General features: G+C 43.8%; 1 protein-coding gene across 6 annotated transcripts in view; it reads right to left on the bottom strand.

Moving 5' to 3' along the window:
* The window catches only part of LOC146990815 (beta-1,3-galactosyltransferase 1-like), a 114,048-nt gene extending 97,175 nt beyond the window's left edge, over window positions 1–16,873 (bottom strand). For 3 of the 6 annotated variants that reach the window (XM_085799683.1, XM_085799700.1, XM_085799711.1), the window contains exons 1-2: window positions 16,747–16,873; window positions 9,983–10,039 (exon numbers count right to left, since the gene is read on the bottom strand). The gene's annotated coding sequence lies outside the window, so the exon portion shown is untranslated. Of the gene's footprint in view, window positions 1–9,982; window positions 10,040–16,742 lie in introns of all 6 variants that reach the window. The other 3 variants (XM_085799691.1, XM_085799722.1, XM_085799733.1) reach the window with 2 other exon arrangements.
* Window positions 16,874–17,571: the final 698 nt, after the last annotated feature.

The raw sequence follows: 17,571 nt of genomic DNA, 5'->3' as shown, positions 1-17,571 counted from the left end.
ATGTTTGTGAATGGAGAAGAAAGCAAAAGCTAAAATTAAAGCTTAGAGTCTGAGTCCAAAACAAAATGAAACACAGGTCAATTACTGATAATCATAGTAATGTGAGAAGTGACCAGTGTCGTTCTAAATGAATCTCATCTACAGTAGAGTGAGTCTAAATGGGTTTTAGTGGGTTTCATTACCTGTTGGCTGGGTCTGCTGCTAATCATTATTTATCAATCACAACCACATCTGTAACATGATGTACTGTACATTTGAAAATCTCTGATTCCTGATTCATATGAGTGACATGGGGGTAAAAAAACAAACATACTGTACAAAACGCCACTGACGCCTGCTCTGCTCTAACTTTACAGCAAGTTAAAGAGCAGCAGGTCGCGGCTTGAGGGAGCCTGCTGGCTGTTAGCAAATACTGGCTGGCCTGTTATTATTATAGAGTCCTGGCTGCTCTCATCAGCATTCACTCTGGGGAGCACCTGCTGCTGAGGTGGATGCTCCACAAGTTATTGGATTGCTAATCTCTTCCTGGGAGGCCTTTTCAGCCAGGTGGACAGATGAGGGTGGAAAAGGCAATAAGCCATCTACAGGGAGCAGCTGATGATAAACTTGAGTGAGAAGGCAGCAACAGAAGGAGGGTGGATGGTGGAGAAACGCATGTCTACGTATACACATCCGAGCCGAGGGTGGGGGCGGGTCGGTGTCTGTCTTGCGAGGACATGCCTGCGTCCTGATTTCCTTCTCCACAGCCACAGAGTTATAGCTTTTATTTGAAGACCGCTCCAGCTTTCTCCTTCAATAGATCACAGCGCTCGATAAAAGTGATGGGGAGGGAGGGGCGGTCGGGGCGGCGGTGGTGGTGGTGGGTGAATCTGGACCAGCCGTAGCAACGTAGTGCGTTTCCTACAGCCTGAGCTGGTCTCCAGCAGCCGCTGATTGCCGTGGTAATGGTGATGAATGCACAGGAAATGGGATGCCTACTGCCACAGATGCTGTGATGGAGGGGAGTAATAACTCTACATCATGGGCCTGTGTGCAGCCAGGACGTCACACAAAGAGCACACTGCCATCATGGAAACACTAAAGTAAGTAACGACAGTCCAGTAGAAGGGATGTGCTCATAATTAGGACGGTATAAGGTATATTTATGTATATATGCAAGGCTCCACAGACAGAGGGAATATTTTTCACATTTCTTTATTTATTTTTCTTCCATTTTGTGTCATGTTGAAAGACGAGACACCTGCCGCCATGAAACGACAACAACAAGATCAGAGGCCGTCTACACTCGTCACTCTCACTGTAAAGCAGCCAGCAACAGCAAAACAACTCTGTGATGTTGTGATCATAAACTAAAATAAAGCCAGATTATTACCTACTATATGCATTTATAATATATGTAATACAGTTCAAATTGCAGAAAATGTACATAAATGTGTTGCAGGTTGATTTCAAGTCAACACCTGGATGTTTTGCTAAGTAACAGTAAGTCTGTATCACTACTGTTTATATATTTAGATAGAAATCTTTGCCTTTTTTCCTCTGTGCTGCATATTCATGAGTTAAATCTGACCGACCACTACACTCTCTCTTCTCTTTCCTGCCTCACCTGCACTAACAAGTTTATCTGTAACACACTTTAGCACTTAGGCACTTCTACTGACTCCAATCTGATCAGACAAATGTAGGCTACATGTAAATCCAACAGGAACTTCTAATTAGCTGACTAGTTTGTATCCCCACCCAGCGTTACTGACCTCAGCTCACCCTCAGGTAAAAATGCAAATTTAGCCCGAGCTTGTTCGCTTCTGTTTTACTTCCCTGAGTTGGGGAAACAAACAAAATCTGACTATTCTTGGTTCTTGAGAAGCTGCAGAGTTTATTAACTGACACACAAAACCATCCATCTGGGAGCCAACACACAGCCTGAGGCACAATTACGACGTATTAGAAATGTAGATCCCAGGAGGCGCATTTCAGAAGGTTGACTTCACTGCACAGATTCTCACTCCCCACTATTTGTCAACAAAAAAGTCTGATGACAGATCTTGCAGCTAAGTGATGATTGGAGCCCGATAGCTTTTTTCTAAAGGTCAAGTGGGTAAACAAGCCCTAAAACTATTAGTTAGCTACACCGACTGTAATGAGACACCAGAATGAAAAAGTCACAAGCTACAACATCTAGGCCTGTATCCAGATCTTAAAGGAGACATATTATGCCACTTTTACACAAATTAAAATAGTTCCCAGGTGTCTTAAAGAGAAAATACCCCAAGGATCAAACATCACAGCTCGGCTGGTTTCAGTGCCTGTCCCTTTAAATGCAAATGAGCCACTACTTGCCCCGCCCCTTCTACTGTTCCCAGGTAGGGGTGGGATTATGCAAATTCGAAAACTAACGTCATCATTGTCAGACAACAGAGGAAACAGCTTGTAAAACCACGTGGATTTCAACCTCGGGAGCCTGCACATTACAGATGTTTTTGTCAGTTCTCACATTTTGGGGCCAGAAGGCAAGACAATAGACAAACACCCAAATATATGTTAAAGAGCATTTAAAAAGTGATATTTCCATGATATGTCCCTGTCACGTCTACTGAATGGACTGAAATTACGTTTTGCACAGACGTGGACCCCAGAGGACGAAGCCGAGCCATTTGTGACTCCCTCTGCTTTACTTCGGTGTCCTCAGTGGGTCAACATTTCTATCTTTTCTATAATTTACTTTATGAACAAGCACCTGCATGACTAATACTGAAGACAGAGCTGCAGGAATGAGATCTGAATCTGGAGACTAGCTTTTAGCACTTCCAGTTGGAAGGGTCTAATGGTTTTGGAATGGGCTTTTTGATGAGATGGTTTAATTCAAACCCATGGTAAACACAAGCTAATGAGAGAAAATGAGATTATATGTCTCTTAGAAAAGACTATAGTGTTTATCAGGGATGCTATTCAACATTACGCCACATCTGCAGAAGATACAAACCCATCTGTTCACCAGTCCACCTTCACTGCTCATGTTGATGCTAATGTCCAGGTTTGCCCACAGACTATGTCGACCCTGCAGCGCTCCACAATGTCAGCTGCAATTCATATACTGTATATATATATAGCGCAAATTAGCATACGGTAGCACGCTGACATGCTATTATGCTTTTCTGCATTACTTGGGCCCAGCTACAGTTTACAGCCTGCCATGCTGCGCTCCAAATGACTGAAAGGCCACAGGAGAATGAATCACGGCTTACTTTGACTGATGATTTCAATCAGGGAAATTTAGAGGGCAGCTGCAGCCGACACACCTTCATCTAACATGATGGATTAACAGACGAGCTTTTCATCACCCGTGTTGAACAAAGTGACGGGTAAACTGGCGACTCGCTGCCGTGAAACTCGTCTGTGTCCTATTTCGCGATGCGCGGGGACAGCTGCGTGCGTTCGTGCTTTGAACCTGCAGGACTGTTGTGGAGTCTTTAGGCGCCACGGCACATCAAACGCTTTTTGAAAAAGGCTGTGGGGAGTCAAAGCTGCAATCCTGCAAACCAACCCTCCGCTTCATTACACATAGGCTGTTTATATGTCAGCGTGAATGAATGGGGGAACTGTCGGGGCAGCGGCGAACGGGTGGTGGTGACACGCTTTCCACCTTTTTCTCTGTGTATCATAACAGGTGAATAACTCTGAGAAACTGTGTTGCTAAGGGTGACACTGCAAAACGTCCACGGCGGGGACACGTCAACTGATGAAATGAGTCCGCAACAAGTTTCCTCCAAAGTGGATTCCAGCCGGAAAAGGTCAGGGGGGCGTCCATGATTGAGCCGGAGCTGCGCTGTCCCCCTCAGGCAAGATGGATGACAGCAGCCTCCAATCAATGAAAGATGATCTGAATAGTACGATTACCTGCTGAGCTTGTGAGTAGGCAAAGATCCCGAGCGTGACATTATTCTGTGCTTCTGCATAAATCCGGCAAATTAACCAGAAAGTATTCTCCGTCTGACTGACAGCCTTTGTTCCGCGTGGTCGCCGTATTCCTTGTTTTTGTGTTATTACGGCTCTCATTGTCGTTCCAGCTCTCGGTGGTTTTTTAGTGGGAACTGTCAATATGAGATGAGATTAAATCAGTGTTATTTGAGGATAAATCACTAGCTAGGTATCAGTTCAAACTCATTACAGACAATGAAGATGCTACAGATAGACGAGAGGCTTAACCGTAATCCGTCTGTAAACAGAGGGTGGGGATAATATCAGGAAAATGCACAACTATGAGTGTGTCAGAGCAGTGCAAGTCCAGGCAGACTCAAAGACTTGTATATGCATACATGTAATGTGAACATACTGAATTTTAATGGCCGCTCTTATACATGTAAAACCCATGGTGCCTGCAGCTGATTAAATATGAAGAATGTAATCAACCGCATCGTGAAAAATGCATTGAGTCCACACATTAGAGAGGACACATCTCACGTATCACCAGAACATACATTAGCCCGGTCCTGTTGCGTTGTTCTACTCGGTGAAGGGGACAACGCGCGACAGGCGTTCCAGAGGTAATCTAAGCAGATAAAAGGATTTATATTTTTTTTTATCGAGAAGCGCAGCTCCAGACAAGTGATTCATCATTTTCAGATCACAGCATTCATGTCGCGGAGCACGCACGCACGCAAGGCAAGAATTCGGCGGCTAATGGAGTGCAACATGCAGCATTCAAATCAATACACTACATATTCACAGGCTTTTCTGGGAAGATAAGTGTGTTGCTTGCCTAGAGTACAGAAATAACAAACAACAACAAAAAAAAACGAGGCATGCTGAAGGACTGAGAATAAACACGCTTCTAGAAATGATTACACCAAACACCTCAAATGTATTTTGCCTCTATCCCATGAATTCTTGTGTTGCTCGAGGGGAGCCTTTTTTTTTTTTTTTTCTTTTACCCCTGTGCCACCACAAGAGCACAGTCAAACAACAAATAAACTACGTCTGGTGCAATAAATAAAAGAGAAAAACTGACTGTGTGCACTCGGATATACTCCCAATATTGTTTTTTATTTATCAGTGCCTCCACCACACGGGCCTCTGTGGTCTGTATGTAATCACAGCACATATCTGCCTTTTCTTTTTTTCTTTTTTTTTTGTTAGTCTGCCACAAGCTATATCGCTTATCCTTTCAGGGTCGAGGAGGGCCCAGAGCAGACTCCGCTCTCTCATGGAGTCGACATATAGAGACAAACAACCGGCCACGCTCACAGCACATGGAGATAAAGTACGATCCCTGACGTGGATGCTGAAATCCATCGCAGCACCTTCTACTCAACTGGTTTATCACAAATTTTCAGCTGGCCAATGATTTCAAAGGCTTGTTCCCTTTAAAAAAAAACTCTACACCACTTCACAGATGAGAAAAGAAAAAAAAAAGATTGAAGATGAGCATTTTCACACATACATACATAGATAAACAACTGAAGGAGCGGCTCCACTTCTCTTCACATACGAGCTCTAGGTATAATACAAAATTGAAAAAGTACAGATAATGGAGCCGGAGCAAAAACATGCGCTGAATGAAAAAATCTTCTCCCATTATCATTCAGGCAGCCTAACTTGTGTGATTTGACCTTTTGAAGCTTTTTTCTCCGAGCTGTTCCCAGGCAAGGAAACCAATAAATGAGGCAACAATCACAGAAGAGGAAGACACACATCCGCCCTCTATCTTTCAGCCTATAAGCACCTATACATGGAAAAACAAGACTTACTACTATAAATATTATATAGTGCAATGTAAAGCAAAGATCGGCTAGGTTGGCCACTCAGCATCAACATGCTCTTATATGAAAAGACGTTATTCCCACTGCAAGGCCACAGCCAGATTGAACCCATCACCATGCAGCACCTGAGGGAGTTGGAATATGCTTTTATCAATTACACTTAAATGGAGCAAGTCGTATTTCAAGGTGGTATCTAGGTCCAAGCAGGCTTGTGCAGTGTGCAAATACAGTTCAAATATCAATATCATACAGTTCAATGTATGATATTTTTTTAGGATAGACTTAAAGATCCAGTGTGTAATATTTGGCGAGGTTTATTAGCAAAATCTGAATATACAGTACTACCCATGAATATATTTCTATAGGTGTATAATCGTTATAAAATAAAATTTGTTTGGTTTTTATATATATACACTGTACATATAGCAAGGGTCTTGCTTTTGAGAGTATAACATTATCCACTACTACATGGACAGCAAAACAGCAAAACAGCAGTTTCATTAGTAATCCAATAATAATTAAATTTTAAGCCTCCAATTTGTGAAGATTTGTTGCTTTTCTTATTTGACAGTGACTGCAGCATCTTGGGTTTTTAGGAGTTGGAACAAACAAAAAGCATGATGGGTAATTCTGACTATTTCGTGATGGGCCTTTTAGATGAAACAAACATAAACTAGTAATTGATGAAATTGCAGACCAGGAGAAAATGGAGCTCTCTTGGGGGTGATAAGACAGAAAATTGGACCCAGGATCTATTTTCTGGCCTGATTTCCAACCCCCTCCAAACTTTTCAGGGAATAATTCCTCCTTTTTCACAGTTATCAATACTGAGCTGAACAAAACTCCCTCATGTGAGTGGAGGCAGCGAATCAGAGCTGGATATTGACTTCTCCAGTGATGCTCCACCAACATGAAGCACTACGCTGTCTCCGCTAGTTTCAGAAACTTCACATGTACAAATCTGTCAATTACAGCTTTTACAGCTCTGAGCAGCACAAAAGCCCCCGCCGTGGTGCTCCACATTTAACACAATGTGCATATGGCAACCCACTGCACCTTCATTTCATCAAGCGGAGTGGAGGCAGAAGAGATCAAGATCAATCTCTTACCTTTTTGAAAGGAAGCATCTGTTCAGACCAGAAGGTCAACTCGGAAAGTTTATTATCTGGGTCTGTCGGTCTCGTAAAAATGCATTTCGCTGCTCGCAGCCGAGAGCGGAGACTGTTAACAAGACCAACAGGGATGAGACGGGGATAAGACCGCTCTGCATTAAACCTCCCTGCCCTTAAACTCAATATGCTTCGCATCATTTTGAGAAGCAAAATGTCAAATTTACATACAAGCCTCAGAGGACAAGGACGCTTAAACATGCATCAAGTGTATCAAACATACCTGAAATAATTACCGCTGCATCTGCTCAGTCTGAGATTAATGATGCTCTGTATGGTGTTTGTGTACATATAATAGTGCATACTCTATAATTAGGCCTAGGAGTCAAACAAGCAACTATTCAAATGGGTTAGTCAGGTCCACAGAGGAATGTGTGCTCATTCAGAGCAGATGCTGATTGAAATCAACCGTGCATACAGCAAGATATTAATATCACCTCCAGAGTTGTGCCAAAAGCAGAACAAAATGTTAAACATACAGCCTCCGAAAATAAAATTAAACACTTTCCTCTGTGGCGATTCGCTATTTAATTAATTTTGATGAAAAACTAAAAACAGCAACCCCCCCCCACACGCACACACAATCATATAAATATCAGTACAAAACCATGTTGGGCTTCCATAAAGAGGATTAACATCAGGAGGGGGAGGGGTCAGACAGAAACCGAGAAACATGATGATGCTTTAAAGCTGTAGTAGAAGCATAATGCTGCTGTGCTGTCTGACGTCTTTTTAAATTGAGCAAAAAAAAAAAAAAGGCTTTCATATTGGAAACGATGTTTTCATGAGCCACAGGGTTTTTTTTCAAACGCGCTCCTCATAATGGGCCACGTAAACTTTCCATTCACAAGCTCTAAATTAGAGTGACATGGTTTCCATACGGCAGCAGAGATAAGGCGACGGCTTGGCCCTGACGGAGACAAAGCGTCTTTGTATCATGTCTATATATCCAGGGCTCTGGAGGCCAAACAGCCTGTAGTTCCACCGGTTAGCAGGGCTCACCCATCCACCTTTTAGTTTGATTTATTTATTTATTTATTTTGGAACATTTCAATGAAAATCCAATCATCTCCTTGACCGAGGGGGAGAACTGGGAGGCATCAACAGTCGGAGCGGCCAGCTTGGCAAACCAGCAAAGTCCCCATCATCAGAACCCAATTAAAAAAACCCAGGGCGAGGGGACGCAGCTCTGCACTCATCCCATGCCAAGTGCGGTGGTGGAGGTTGTGTGTGCCTCGTGTGTGTGTTTGTTGGGGAAGGGGGCGACGGCAGCCAACGTGCAACCACATCTGGTAGACTAGGAGATAACAGGCGCTCCCTCCCTCCCTCCAACCATCCATGTGATACCACTACAAGCATAAACAGGAGAGACTTGCATCCGGTTTAGTGCCGTCAATCAATTCAAATATTTAACAGAATGTCATAGTCAACTCGCACATTTCTATCTATTCTAAATGTCCCTTTAATTATCATTTTAATACCCCTTAATACGCTTTATGCAAATGTTTTCTATTGAAAACAACGTATAGTGTTATATTTCACACTAACACTCTCACTTTGAGCAGTCATTCACATTTGAAGCAAAATCTCACAGGATGTAACACTGTGTATCAATAAACGGGGGATGACGGCGCTGCAGAGGCTGAGAGTTTTGACTCATCTGATGAGAAAGATTATGAAAACAAGACGAGAGAGTTCAGTCACAGTCAGACAGCAGGCCCACAGCTCCAACTCTGTATACATTGAGTAGGCTATATGTTGTGCGTTTTAATCAATAACCGCGGTGCCGGCAGAGTGACAGACAGGCTCATTGTTAATGTGCAGAGGGATGATATTACAGCTGTTACTTTCATCCCAACACTTAAACCTGAGTTGCTTCTATACCGAAAAACTCTGTAGTATGTGTTAGAGACTAATTCATCTGTCCAACCATCAGAACTATGACACATGAAACTGTAAACATAGCTGGTCGTCCGCTTGAGTGAATTTACTTTCCGTCATTGAAAACATCGGTCATAGTCAAACGTATCCTCAAGATTGTTTGCAGCTCTGTTCGATCACGCATGCTGCAGCCACATGCTGACAAAGGTAGACATACCAGATATTCATGACTGTCTGACCACGGTTGAACTACTTCAGCGTGACATCATAGCGCCATCATCCCAAGATGCCGACGCTTTTGACGTACGCTGAGAAGCAGAAGGCGGCATCTAGTGGCCACAGCTTATGAAAAAACTACAACTTTACTACTGTAGGTCTTGCGATAAAAAAATGATGCCGTTAAAATTGATTTGCATTAAAGGGATAGTAGCATTTTTTTTAAAGTGGGGTTGTATGATCTACAAATAGCCCCTACGTACTTTAATTGCAGTAGAAGACTCTCTGCACTCCTCCCGTTAGCAACGCCAGCCCATAGCCCTGCCCAGAGATTTACAACATACATTGTTGTGAATGGACCCAAAGAAACGGCCTATTTTCGCGGCCTAAAAGAGGTTTTACATGAAAAGAAATACACAGTTCCATTGTTCGCTATAATATAATTTTTTCCAGCCCTTCAAAGTGCAGGAAACGCAGTTTTTATTTGGACTTAACCAACTCACGTATCTCTCCGGCCCAGGGTTAGCGCCCGCCGATCAGCAGTTGGTTAGCTCCAAATAAAAACTGCATTTTTCCTGCACTTTGAGGGGCTGGAAAAAATTATATTATAGCAAACAATGGAACTGTGTATTTTTTTTTCAGGTAAAACCTCTTTTAGGCCACGAAAATAGGCCGTTTCTTTGGGTCCATTCACAACAATGTATGTTGTAAATCTCTGGGCAGGGCTATGGGCTGGCGTTGCTAACGGGAGGAGTGTAGAGAGTCTTCTACTGCAATTAAAGTACTTAGGGGCTATTTGTAGATCATACAACCCCACTTTTAAAAAAAAATGCTACTATCCCTTTAATGCGTTACTGAGACACAAACCACAGCAGCACATCGTTGCTCAACAAAAGGAATCTGCAGGAATGTGCAGTATAACACACACACACAACACACACACTTGACTTGACTCACCTGTCCTGGTGGCTGTTGCTGCTACACCGGACGCTCCAGGTGCTCGACGGAAGAAATCTAAAAGGAGCAGAACACATGTGTGTTGCATTCATCTTTCTGAAACAAACTGAAGGTAACACACACAAACACATTTCCTCTCTTACATCCAAACACAATCCTCAGCGATCGTTTGAACTTACTTCCTGGCTCGGTGTGTGTGCCTGAAGTGAGTGCAGTACAGCAGCTTCCTTTTGTCTAGATTAGAATAATCAGAAAGATGGGTGGCCGTGACCCTCGAAAGGGAATAAAACGCAAGTCAGCAGGGAGGATGCAATTCACCTGTGACCCCGGAAATCTACCAGTGATGAGGATGTGTGTGTGTCTGACTAACAACCACTTAATACTCTGTCATTCCTTAGCATTTCTCATTTTCGTAAACAAAAAAGAAAGTGGAGAATGGATGACAACACATTTCCTGCTTGGCTCTGCTATTACAGTCATTTCACCATGGCCAGATAACAACCACCAAGCAGGCTGTTGCTCCCTGTTTTATTCATGTGCCATGTTGTTTAAAGAGGAGTGGTGGGTGAGCATGATCATAGAGTGTTGATGTTGGATCATCTGCGCCCACCGTGTCGTATTCAGAAGCAGCTAGGGGATGGGTGGGGGGGGGCACACGAGGCTGAGCCCCAGCCAACGTGATCATCAAATGATCCAGTAAAGTTTGGACGGGCAGACGCAGACATGATCACAACGCGCTGAGATCGGCAGATGAAACGCGCCGCTCCGCCTGTGTAGCTTTCCCAAACCCCTTCTCCGCAGAGACCCACACAAGAGAGAGAGAGAGAGAGGGAGGGGGGAGGGAGGGAGAGCACAGGCCAGAGCACATCAATGTGAAAACCAGCGAACGCCCTCGGAGAAAGAACAGAATCAGAGAGGAATCGTACACCCACAGCGGCGCACAACTCGAGACCTTATAAAAGATGACAGCGTTTTAAGTTACAGCCTCTTGCTATCTGGAACTCCAGCGCAGCCAGACGGTTATAAAAATCTAATGCGTCGTAATTTATGAGTTGTTGCAGAGAAACCATTCATTCTAGGTGAAAACGGCAGGGAACTGGGTTTTGCTTCCCCCCTGCTGCAATTAAATTGAATAATACAGTCATTAATTATTCATAAAGGTCAAGTGAATAACAATAATGCAAGAGTTTACTGATGCCCCCCGAGGGAAATGGGCTTTTTTTTGTTGGTTGACCCCGCCTCCAGGAAAGGTCGGTGACCTCCAAGGATTTCCTCTACCGCTGCCTCCTGGCTCCACAACAAACTGGAAAAAAATATATCTAATATCAACAACAATAAGGACATTGTGTTGCACAAATGACCCTGAACACGTCTGTTATCTTTCCTATCAAGTGGACAAAGTTAGAGCTAACAGCTTCTAGCCTTGAGTGATGCTTTCTGACATTCATAGGGGGTCGTGTTCCCCTTAGAGCAACAGATTTATGTCAGGCAGACCTCTCTCTTGTTGTTGACCGTCCCTCCACGTCGCTGTTAGGACCAAAGGTTCTATTTGCAACCCAAAACAACTAAAAAAAACAAAATACCAGACAATATGTGCGAGCGGTGCTGAGTCTGACAGCCTCCTCCTGGGTCACAGCGCCACAGAACAGCCAGATGTGTTTAAGCAGAACATTATTGATGACGTTGACCTCTGACCTTTTGGATGAGAGGCGGTGTCATGACATAATTAATGTATGAACTGAAAAAATATCACCCGCCAGGTCGCAGTGACCTCCAACTGAGGTGACTGTGACCGCTTCACAATGTCACAGGAATAAAAGACAAGGATGGCATGTGTTAAGTGTGTTAAACTCACACACACACACACTCAACAGACAGCACTTCAATCACAAGTCAATACAAATAAGTCCAGAATCTGCCTGACGCTGGTGAAGGTGTAAGGTATTGGTAATCGAACTGAACACTGACGATCACAGAGATCATTCTCCTCCTGCACAACGCCGACACGCATTACCACAGAAATCCCAAACAGCTCACAAAGTCAGAAAAGCAAAAAAACAACGTACGTAAACTTAACATTTGCAAAGATGCCACACAAGAAAACACACAGGGATGCACCATAACTCTTTTTTTCCCCCACCGATACTTTTTTATTCACATCTGAGGTTAAGAAAGACTAAGATGTAGAGAGTAAAGATGAGTTTAACATTACAGCTCTGCCTCCGACTTCACCAAATAATATAACCGACATCACTACTGTTGTAATCACAACAAAGCCCAGAACAAATCAACGTAGATTGGCTCTAAAATGGAAAAAAAATCTGTTTATTTTGGTCGATAATTATCATCCAATATCGGGCCGATAATTATCTGTACCGTTAGCTATTGTGCATCCCTAAAAACAGACTAGATGGCAAATCTACAAGGAGTGGGTCAAATCTCCTGAACCCTGCTGAAAAACACCGTGTCCAACAATTCCAACAGAGTGACACATCTTCTTTTTTTAGGAATCATATCTTACCGTTTCTATGATACAAATAAGAAATGAAAAAAGCCTGACAAAAAAAAACTGAAATTGAAATCGAATTAAAATCACACCCTTATCCTCCCTGTCTAGTAATAATAAAATCAATTTATAATTAGAGGGAAATCAGGCGGCTCCAGCTGTTATCACTATGTCAGATGTAATCAACATTTAAGTTGTATCTGTTTATATATTAAACATTACAGAGCTCAGAATGGGGCCAAGTCATTATGAGTAACGCTGCAGCTTGTTTCGCTCATACTGATTCAGATATTACACAATCATATCAATAGAAAGAGACATTATATTTATTGATAACAGCTGTGGAGGCCACCACTTATGGCGCTAAGGCAAGTCTGACAAGTGGATTTTTTTTTTTTGGGAGGCAAGGCCTAATGAAACCGTTGACAGCTGTGCAGCGCAGCAGCTTAATCCAGCATTAACATCAGTTTCATGGAGCGATGGGATGAGCTGCGTCACGGCGCCGGATCCTAGAGGTCTGAATTGTGAATTTGTGGCTTTTAAAGGATCTACGCTCCCGACAATTAGATGCTCATGGTTTTTAAGCACTCAACAGCTGCTGCGTTACCTGCTGAAGAGCGGAGGGAGACTGACACGTGGCCACAGGGAGTGTTTATGTAGGAGAAATCACAACTGATTACACTGAAGAGTGTTGTGTTTGCAAAGTTAGTGTCAAAATGACGGCGTGAAAAGAGGGAATACGTTACATATACATGACGTGTTGTGCACACGTTGGCTCACATGCCTCAGGGCCTCGCGGAAAAGAAAATGCATTTCCCATAAATGTATATTTATCATGTCATCGCTGTCACTCACTGTCACCTGAGAGGAGATGAGGGTCTGAGAAAGCGGTGAAAAAAACAACCCAGCACGGCACTTTGAATGTTTGAGCACCATCACTTTTGGTGCAGATACATACACTATGTCCAATAAGTTGTGATATTCTCCTTCACTTTCACTTTCATCTCTGATGTGCTGCACATCACATCGTTGCTAACTTGCCGACTAGTCCATGCACATCTGGATGTATCTATGATTGCGGTCGTGCCCCCTAACTCAGCACAGAGATTGGCATCCCATCCTCCTCTCTGTTTGACAGTCAGTGCACAAAGACTTTGACGGACTGATGATAAATCCTGCAGAATGTTTGCCAAAAATAAAATTAAATCAATGATCTTCTTGACAGAGAAAAACGTAGACAAAAAAGGCTAAGTTCAACATTAAGTAAAGGTCCTCTCCTCATGAAACAACAGTGACATTTGACGAGCCAAGTTGTGCACTTGAAAGAAATCTGCTCCCCGAGGGCCAAACCAAACACCGACCCAGCGACTGACAGACGATCTCTCCTCAGAACTGTGTCCACATGAAAAGCAAAATCGCAGTGAGTGCATTGAAACAGTGGACGAGTTAATAAGCTGCTCTGTAATGCACTTTTCTATCGCGTGCTTTATAATCGCCATTCATCACTGACACATGCGGTTTATCACATCAGGGAGCGCCACGACACACTATAAATCGAAGCCCAATCACTTCCTGGACAAAAATATGATATAATTAAGAGGCTCGGTCCGGCCTGAGGGCTTCCTGCAAAAAAAAAAAAAAGGTTTCAGTTCCCTCCTCTGTGCTACTAACGCGAACGGCATCAAGTTATTTACTTTACAACATCTAAAAAGATCAATTCTGTGTGTTAAATTCGGCCAATAACTCTGACAGGCGGGACGCCTTCACATATAAAACCCCCACACGAGGGTTAAATGAGTTAAAAACGAGGACTATTAGTCGCACACCCAGGGGCTTGCTTCCTCTCACAGGATGTCAATAAGATGTAGTTTACAACGCAGCAGATGTAAACAGCCTATTTATATGTATAAAGGCTGTGGTAAGACTTAGATGTGTTTAATAGTGATTTAATGTGTAGAGGAATTCAAGAGAGACGGTGAAAAGCATTGATTTGGGGGGGTGGGCTTACAGGGGAAACTCTCAGCGTTTCATTTCAGACTTAACAGTAAATTATTGATCCTAACCCTAACTAACAGCAGTCAGGAAATGACGAGTTAACGGTGGACGATCAGTCAAAAATCATTTTTCTTTTGGGGTAGAACTACAACTCAACATCTGAATCCCAATCTGTATTGTGTTTCTGGTCAAATTTTTATTGTGAAAATACATTAGGAGTAGGTTCGTTACCTTTAATTGTCGGTGCATGCTATTTTTAGAACGGCGGAGCAGAGCCGCAAGCTGCTCAGAGCTACGCTACAGAGGCTCATGGGATTTCTTGGTTTCCCTCATCAAACTCATCAAATACACAATCCAACAACAGAATGTTACGAGACAGAGTTGTTTTAGAGGTAAATACAGAGACTGCTTGCTGAACAACTGCCCCCAACGGGAACATGCATCAGCGGTTTTGCATGAATTTCCCTCTAAAACAACTCTGTCTCGTAACGCTCTGTTATTATCTCATAGCGTGGTGAATGTGCAGGTCACAACTTGTCCACCAGAGCGTTTTGGAGTTGTTGGATTGTGTATTTGATGAGTTTGATGAGGGAAACCAAGAAATCCCATTAGCCTCCGTAGCGTAGCTCTGAGCAGCTCGCACACCGACAATTAAAGGTAACGAACCTACTGCTAAAACTATAGGGATTATGGCAATGGGCCAATTTGCCAAAAATAATGAACTATCCCTTTAATGATTACATGGTTAGCAGCATTCTAACTTCTTAAAAAGGAAAAGTCTAAATATAGCAATGTCTGAGAAGTAGATCATCTTCTAAGACCTAAACAGTTTCTACATGTGAAGAGTTTTGTGGAGCTGCAGTGACAGGAAGTGACACTGCTGTGATGTCACCGCGTGCCAAGAGCAAAATTGATTGATGGACCAGAGAAGAGGTCCAAGGCCGTGTCTGTCCATCGCTCCCCGCTGAGATCACCCATGTGTGCCAGGTGCCCATTTTGATGTGTCATCGCCTAATTGAGATTAACCCACTGTGTTTTGTGTCATGGGGGAGGTGACCGGAGGACTGTGGGACATTTTATGAAATTAAATGGAGCAGTTTCTTTTCTTTTTTTTTTCCTGGTTTGTGCAATATCAGTAGGCTACCTGGTGGCGCGCCAGCACACAGGCTTAAATGAGAGAATTTGGCAGAGCTGCCGGTATTAACGACATAGGCGGCGTTGTAAGGTTGAAAGCCACGGTTGCTCACAAAAGAGATGGACTTGGCTTCTCTGGGATTACTCCACGACAAGAAACAGTGTAGAGCAGTATTGATGTAACCACTTCAAGGGGTGCTGTAATTCCAAAAAAGAAGGAGAAAAAAAGGCAAAAGAAAGAAAAAGAAAGAGAGGATCAGTCCTGCGTTTTCAGATCCGTGGCATTCGTGTTTCAAAGCAAGCTGTCAAAATAAATTGCTAGAAATGGATTTCTGGAGGCTTAGCCATACTGCTCACAGCGAGCAGGAGACAGTGGCTGTGAGTTGTTGTTATGACCTCTTGACTACAAGGTAAAAATCCCATTGAGCAGCTTGCCACAGTGGGTTACATCCATCTCCACTGTCCCTTTCACTTCCACGGAGGAGGAGGAGGAAGAGTGATAAAAACCCAGCGTGGGGGGGGAACTCATCACCCCTTTATGCAATGAAACAGAGGACTGATGGATTTCACTTAGCTCATGTTAAGTGACGTGGATTAGCAGCCAGATAAATCATTGTAGCCCCCATGCTCCATGTTATAGTCCATAAAGTGCACACAGCTTTATGAAATGCACAATGTCCTCATCTACTTATCTGGATTTATTTGGTCTCTGCCTCGCTCTCTCTCACACGTTTCAATGGCAATAAGCCCAGACAGACACACACCACTGAGCTTCTTCTCATTTAAACCAATGGCATGACAGAGGAAGTGAAGCAGGGAGACTACACACCTCTAACACACACACACAGATAGGCTACACACCAAAAAAAAAAAAAATGGAAATATCCAAAGTGAAGCTTCAATATCAAGTTTCATGTCTTACTGTTAATATTAACGCATCCTTGACCACGTTAGAGCCAAAACATAAACTAAACACATAGATAACAAACGCACGCGCGCACACGTTTAACTCAATTTCACTTAAATCAGCGTCCGAGCTGCAGCGACTGAGCGTGACACACGAGGTAAAACAGACATTTTTTCCCCCTTCGTCTTCTTTTTATTTTCTAAACCGTGTCCGCCCACCTACCGCTGTCTGTCCTCCGTGTCCTGCCGGCAACAACTTGTCCTGTCCTGGCTGCTGAAGCTCCGCCGAGCTCCGTCCGCTCCACTCCGCGCCGATGCCTCCTCTGCTCTGCTCTGTTCTGCGTCTCTCTCCACGGCGGAGGAGAGAGGAGAGCAGCCGACCAATCAGCGGCCGCCTGATTAGGGAGGGTGATAGCAGCCAATCAGGCCACGGCCGGGGAGGTGCACGCGGAGGAGGAGGGATGTAAGGATGGATGGATGGATGGATGGATGCTGCTTTTGTCTAACCGGGGGATTGACTTTCTATTCAAGCAGCGGAGCGACTGCAACTGTCACGCCGGAGTGAGCTGATGGCAGCTCGGGCAAAAATAAACCCACATCCCGGGTAAGAGTGTGTAGGGGAGGAGGAGGGTTCAACGGGTGGGTGTGTATGAGCAGGATGATTGACAGGGGCTGTCAAGGACAGGCTCGTTTCAATAAAGTGATACTATTAATGCAACATGAACATATGGAGGCTGCAGAGCGAGAGCTGCTGCTCCATGTAATCACAAGTGGAGCTGATAGGACATCCATCCCTCCACCCCTCCCTCCATCCATCCATACATCCATCCATCCCTTGTCTGCAGTGTTTATCCATGCAGGCGGCTGGAGGCAATCCCAGCTGACACTAGGGTGAGGGTGGGGTAAAGGTAAGTATGCCTACCTAACCACCACACAGCTGCTCTGCAAATAACATTGTTTAGATCAGTAGTTCTGGTTGTCCTTGAGAGGGTTCAAGGGGGTCCCCAAATTTTTCTCCCCTAAATTTTACCACTTTTTTTCTGAAATT

This window comes from Trachurus japonicus, chromosome 2 (assembly GCF_045865225.1).
Source record: "Trachurus japonicus isolate A0001 chromosome 2, Traja_1.0".
Lineage (NCBI taxonomy): Eukaryota > Metazoa > Chordata > Actinopteri > Carangiformes > Carangidae > Trachurus > Trachurus japonicus.
Note: the sequence above shows the minus strand (reverse complement) of the source record. Positions and strands in the feature narration are given on the sequence as shown.